This window comes from Canis lupus, chromosome 13, assembly GCF_048164855.1.
Source record: "Canis lupus baileyi chromosome 13, mCanLup2.hap1, whole genome shotgun sequence".
Taxonomy (NCBI): Eukaryota; Metazoa; Chordata; class Mammalia; order Carnivora; family Canidae; genus Canis; species Canis lupus.
The window spans coordinates 6,966,314-6,972,293 of NC_132850.1; the positions used below are offsets into that span (position 1 = coordinate 6,966,314).

The following is a 5,980-nucleotide window of genomic DNA, read 5'->3' on the forward strand; positions in this document are numbered from 1 at the left end:
CTGGCCTCCGTCCCCAGACATCTGGATGCGGTCCCATCAGCTGCCTTCTTGTTCCCTTTTCCAGCTGCCTCTGTTCCACCCTCCAGCCAAAGAGAGTGACCTGCTCTGAGCATCAGAAGCCCTGGATCCTACCTTAGCTTTGACAACTGACTTTGAGAATCTAAGCAAATCACTTTCTCTCTCTCTCTCTCTCTCTCTCTCTTTCTCACAGCCTCCATCTCCTCAACTGTGAGACGGGAACAAACCTAGCAGTGCATGCAGACACTTTACACATTTAAGGAATTGGGGTGCAAATTACCCACAGGTCTAGCCAGTTCCCCTGAGTCCCATCTCCCCACCACCACCATGGCTCCAGGGCAGACCCTGCCCCCATCCTTTGTCACCTCCTCCTCCACAGGCAGCTCCAGGACACTGCTCAGGTCTCCTGAAGCCTCCACGAATCCCATCCATGCTTTGCTGATGACCCCGTAGGTCAGAAGACACCACTAATAACACTCAAATGATGACATTTATTGCAGCACCAGGCAACCCTGGCTTAGCTTTCAGGGTTGGTGGGAAATGTCAGGCACAGACTGAATCACTCTTGATGATGCGTCTTGGGTAGAACATTTGCAGTGATTGCTTATTGCTGACCTTCACCGAGACCTCAGGGAGGTGGTGAGGTCCCTCCGCTTCCCCCCACTCCACCCTCCAGCTAGGACTCTCTCTCATGGTGACCCCTTCATTACACCTACTGGAGAGTCCATCCTTATGAATGGACCAGAGGCAGGTGGATTTAAGGTGGAGAGAAAAACCGCAGTCCTCCTGGGACGCTAACCCTTCATTTCAGGAAGGAGGTGGGGAGGAAGGTTGCTAACCTGGGTCCTGAAGGTCAGATCATGAAGCTGAGACGTGGGGGGGTGCCTTTGTGCCAAAGGGAAAGTGTCACGTACCACCCGTGGGCTGTGTAGGTGCACAGTGCTGTGTCTGCCCAGTGCCCATCTCTTCCTCCATAAGAGAAGGCCCTTCATCAGGAGAATGCTCCTTCCCCCACCGACGTGCAGGCCTGGCTGCCTTCAGAGGATGCTCTCGCCCCCCCCCACACACACAGCCCCATCCCTGTCCCGGCTGCATGGGCAGGCCATAACCCAACTCCAGAGGATGAGAAGTCCTCCCCTGAGTTTTGTCCAATCAGAACCAAAGGAAGACAGTGAAGCAGGGAACATGTGAGGCAGAAGTTGCTGGTGGCAAGGGTTCCAGTTCCTGGAAGGAGCCAATCTACAGGAGAAAAAAATTAAAAATAAAAACCATCTTACCTGGTTCCAAAGGAAATCTCTGTCACTTGCAACCAGCATCCTATTTATTGCACTAGTACAGGTGCATTCTCTCCACCAGCCTTCTGGAGACAATTCCCACTTCACCGCTCTCTATTCCAGGCCGGCCCAGGGTGTGCAGACCTGGAGCAGGGCAGACACAGGGACCAGACCCTCCCCTCACCCCCAGCCCCTCAACCAGCAACCACAGAACCACCTGTACTCGTGCGAGCCCCTTCTAGTTCATTCTCTGCTGCCCCCCACTGGCCACAGGCCATCATGTGCTCAGCTCCACGGGGCCAGGGTGGGTTGGGGGCTACATCCTAGGGACCCAAATGAGGAAGCAGAAGGAAAGACACAGGGTCTGAACAGAGGCAGCTCTCAGAACCTTATCCCAGTAAGAAACTTATATCTGGAAGTAGGAACTAAAAAAAAAAAAAGAAAGAAAGAAAAAAAAAGAAAGAAAGAAAAAAAGGTTTTCACCGTTACACGTGGGCTAAGAATACGGCCCTCTTCCCTTGGGTGCGAATAAAATACTAATACAAATTGGGAGTCGGATATACAGATGTTTCCTTCCAAGTGAGAACCTCTAGGCAGGTTTTCCAGGAGGCTAGAATAGAAGAACATAAGGACGGAGAACCAAGTCGCCCAAGAGAGAAAGTGAGTCAAGAACATAAAGGCAAAAAAAAAAAAAAAAAAAAAAAAAAAAAGAACATAAAGGCAGCTGAGTGGAGAGTGAGCAAAAGCTAGAGCCCAGACCGAGAAGTCAGGGACGCGCTCGGTGGTGACACAGGTGTATGACAGCGCTCCGAGACGCAGGACTCAGCCCCCAGAGCAGCCCCTCTGACCCATTCCGCCCACAGTTTAATGGGTGAGGAAGCAATAATTCAAGTGTTTATAGTTTACAGAGCATTCAAGCACGTAATATCGCATCGGGTTCCACACCACCCGATGACTTAACTGCTATTGTCTTCATGCTTCTGTTTCTTTGTGGGGTTTTTTTCTCAGAAGGTAAAAGTAGAGATTTGGAGAGATTTAGTGGCTTCACGGAGCAGCAGAGTCTAGACTCAAACCCAAGGCCAACTCCGAGTCCAGGCTCTGTCTGCTGAGTGAAACCACCCCCGGGTGGGCAGGGCTGTAGCCGTGCTCCTCTGGTTTTGCAAAGTGAAAGCCCAAGTTTCCTTAAGGTCAAAGAATGGAACCAAGGGTCAAAATTTTGACTGTGCTATTTACAAAGTGTGTAACTACTCTGACTCTCCTGCTTGACTATATCTCATGGGGTTGTTTTACTTATTGTTTTTTTAAGATTTTATTTACTTATTCATGAGAGACATAGAGAGAGAGGCAGAGACAGAGGAAGAGGGAGAAGCAGACTCCTTGTGGGGAGCCTCATGTGGGACTCGATCCCAGGACTCCAGGATCACACCCTGGGCCAAAGGTTCAACCGCTGAGCCACCCAGGCATCCCACTTACTATTTTTTTTAACATTTTATTCTTTTTTAAAAAAAAAACATTTTATTCTTAAGCTCTACACCCAACATGGAGCTCAAACTCACAACCATGAGATCAAGAGTCATGTGCTCTACAGACTGAGCCAATCAAGTGGCCCTCAAGGGCTTGTTTCAAATCTCATATGTCAACGTATGTAATTACCCAAAGCCGGGCTTGACACTTAGCAGATACAACTATCATGGTCACACGAGTTAGCACGTGCATATCTCCAAATGCAATTCTCCCAGAATATCTAGTCTGATCTTGGGTTTTCCTGGGGGAATCATACTGAAGAAGTCTAGCCCGTAACCCCACCTCATCATCTTAACCATAGGAGAGAGGACCCTGGAGACACCTCAGCTCCAAAGCAAGTTGATTGCTTTCACCTTTATTACCCAGATGAGAAACTGAGGCTCAGAGAAGTTAAGTCACTCCTTCAAGATCACACAGGTAATACGTGATAGAACCAGGGTGCAAACCCACATCTGACTCCAAAGCCCTCACTCTTGCAATAACTCCCATGAGCTTGGTCTGCAGCAATGGGAAGGAGTGTCGGGCAGGTGAGGAAGTGGAGACACTGGTTTGGACGCTATTGCAATGGTCCAGGTGAGCGTGCTGGCATGATTGTAGAGGAAATAGCTAAAAAGGTATAGATCTCACTATATTTAGGAATAGACTATGCAGGACTTACTGACAGTTAGACTTGCTGAAAGGTTTTCGGTTTGAACAACTAATGGCGCCATTTTCTGAAATGGGAAGACCAAAGAAGAAAGCTATTTGGGGTAGAGAGAAACAAGGATCCTACTTTGGCCCCAGTAGGTTTAGAGGCCTTTAGACAGCCAGTGGAGCTTTGGGGTAAATGTACATGGATCTCAGAGGTGAGGGCAGGACAGGAGATAGCAGCACAGAGGTGATACTTAAAGCCAGTGGAGTAGGGGGCAACTGGGTGACTCAGTGGTTGAGCATCTGTCTTCAGCTCAGGTCGTGATCCCAGGGTCCTGGGGTCGAGTTCCACATTGGGCTCTCCCTGCAGGGAGCCTGTTTCTCTCTCTTCCTGTGTCCCTGCCTCTGTGTGTGTGTGTGTGTGTGTGTGTGTCATGAATAAATAAATAAAATCTTAAAAAAAAAAAACAGTGGAGTATATGGTATCTCCTGGGGGAAAATGCATATAGAGAAGAGCCCAGGACTGAGCCCTTGGACCCTACAACATTTGGAGATTCAGTGCAGGAAGGAGGACTAGGGAGCTGGATGTGGTGTCCTAGACACCAAGAGGAGACGATGCTTCAAGAAGGAGAGAGTGAGCAATTCTGCTCAATGCCAGCGAGAGGTCAAGTAAAAGGAAGTTTCCAGAGCGAGCAGTGGAATCTAGCCCATGACCTTGATTAGGGCAAACACTATGTGCAACATCCACCCCTGAGCCTCACTCACTCCCCATTTTCAGCCCACCCCTCATCCTCTCGTGCACTTTTTATTGGCAAGATAAAAAACCGAAACTTGCCAGCATGGTACATATCACTTCCTGCTGCTCAGGATGGGGTTAACTATAGAAGCAGAAGACAAGGATTGAGGAGTAGAGATCTTGACAAAGGAGCCTGGGACACCTCTCTCTCTCTCTCTCTCTCTCTATCATTTTAAAGACTGGAAACATTTCCATTTCCAGCCTCATTCATGCCATTATTCACAAATAAATATGTGTGCTCTCCCACTCTGTGATAGGTCCTGCGTTGATCACTAAGGACACGACTGTGAATACACGACTTGGACTTTGACCCCGGAGAGTTTAAAAGGAGGCAGAAACAATCACAGCTCCTTCTAGATGATCACGGCCATGTTCTGCTAGAAGAACAATGTATCAGGGGCTCTGAGAACACAGGTGAAGGGTCTGGGGGGAGCTTCAAGGAGGAAGTGGTATTTGGCCTGGGTCCTCGACGGTTGCTCAGCCAGCAGACAACAGGGTCACCGACATCCCAACAGAGGGAATGGAGGCATGAGAGAGTATGTGGTGGTGAGAAAACCATAGTGTCTGGAGCAGAGTAATAGGGTGTGGGCCAAGGGGGGTGGGAAACTGAGAAGTGCAGGACCCAGATCTCTAAAGACCTTAAACAGAGTGGAACAAGGGGTAGTGGAAAGGGAGGTGAGCAGGGGGTTGGGGTGACTGGGTGATGGGCACTGAGGGGGGCACTTGACGGGATGAGCACTGGGTGTTATGCTATATGTTGGCAAATTGAACTCCAATAAAAAGAATAAAAATAATAATAATAATAATAAATAGAGTCAAGAAACTTGGACCTTACTCTGTAGGTCAGCATTCTCCCAGGAATTTCCTGGGAAACACGAATCCCAAATTTGCCATGTAAAATCCATGAATCAATACACTCTAGGAACAAACACATTTGGGACCTGCTGCAGCTGTAGACCCTTCCTCCTGGAGATATGCCATGTTCATTAGCATTTAAAAGCTCAGAGAAAACCTATAGAAGAAAGTGGGGGGATGGAGAGGGAGGGAGGGAGGAAAGAAGAGAGAGAGAGAGAGAGAGAGAGAGAGAGAACAAAGAATACTCACCTTCCAATTTTCTAGATTTATGTCCCACACTGCCCTTTGTCCACGTGGCGCACGCACACTGGCATCCCCACAGTTGCTGCTTCTCCGTCACACAGGGGGAAAGCTGAGCCAGGACTTGGGAATGTCTGCATTTTAAGCAGGTGGAGGACTCACCTGGAGGCAGAGGTAGAGAGATGGCTGTTCAGAGACCCCATGGGCCCTGGAAGCCACAGATAGGGTCCAGGTTTACTCCTTTGTTCTAGAACTACAAATATCTTTACTGATTTCTCAAGCAAATATCTAGTGAGCACCTTCCCCGGGCCCGCTATGCTGGTTCTGGCCGTACAAACCAGAGGATTCCTGCCTCATAGTGTCTACGTCCAGCCACAAATTAGGAATAAAATGCTCTGGAATGAAAGGCATCCCAAAAAAGTTGACTGGGGGAACTAGTGGTTTGTGCTGGGGTTTCCTGCTCAACAAAGGGGAAAGTGAGGCATGGAGAGGTCTCCTGGGCATCTGATGAGGACAGGTCCTGGGATGGGGTTCCACCTGCCTGGTTGGCCCCACTGTTTCCAATTCTGCTCTATGAGGCCCAGCTTCCCCGCTCTTGGGAGTGCCTGCTTGGCACCGGACACCACCATCCTCAGAAAGGGCC

At 49.2% G+C, this 5,980-nt stretch overlaps 1 long non-coding RNA gene across 1 annotated transcript; it reads right to left on the reverse strand.

Annotated features, from left to right (window-relative positions):
- Window positions 1–489: 489 nt before the first annotated feature.
- LOC140602117 (uncharacterized) lies at window positions 490–5,493 on the reverse strand. Its single transcript, XR_012005117.1, has 2 exons — window positions 5,347–5,493; window positions 490–1,257 (listed from the first exon to the last, which is right to left on the reverse strand). It is a non-coding gene; the product is annotated as an uncharacterized lncRNA (long non-coding RNA).
- Between the last annotated feature and the right edge of the window lie 487 nt (window positions 5,494–5,980).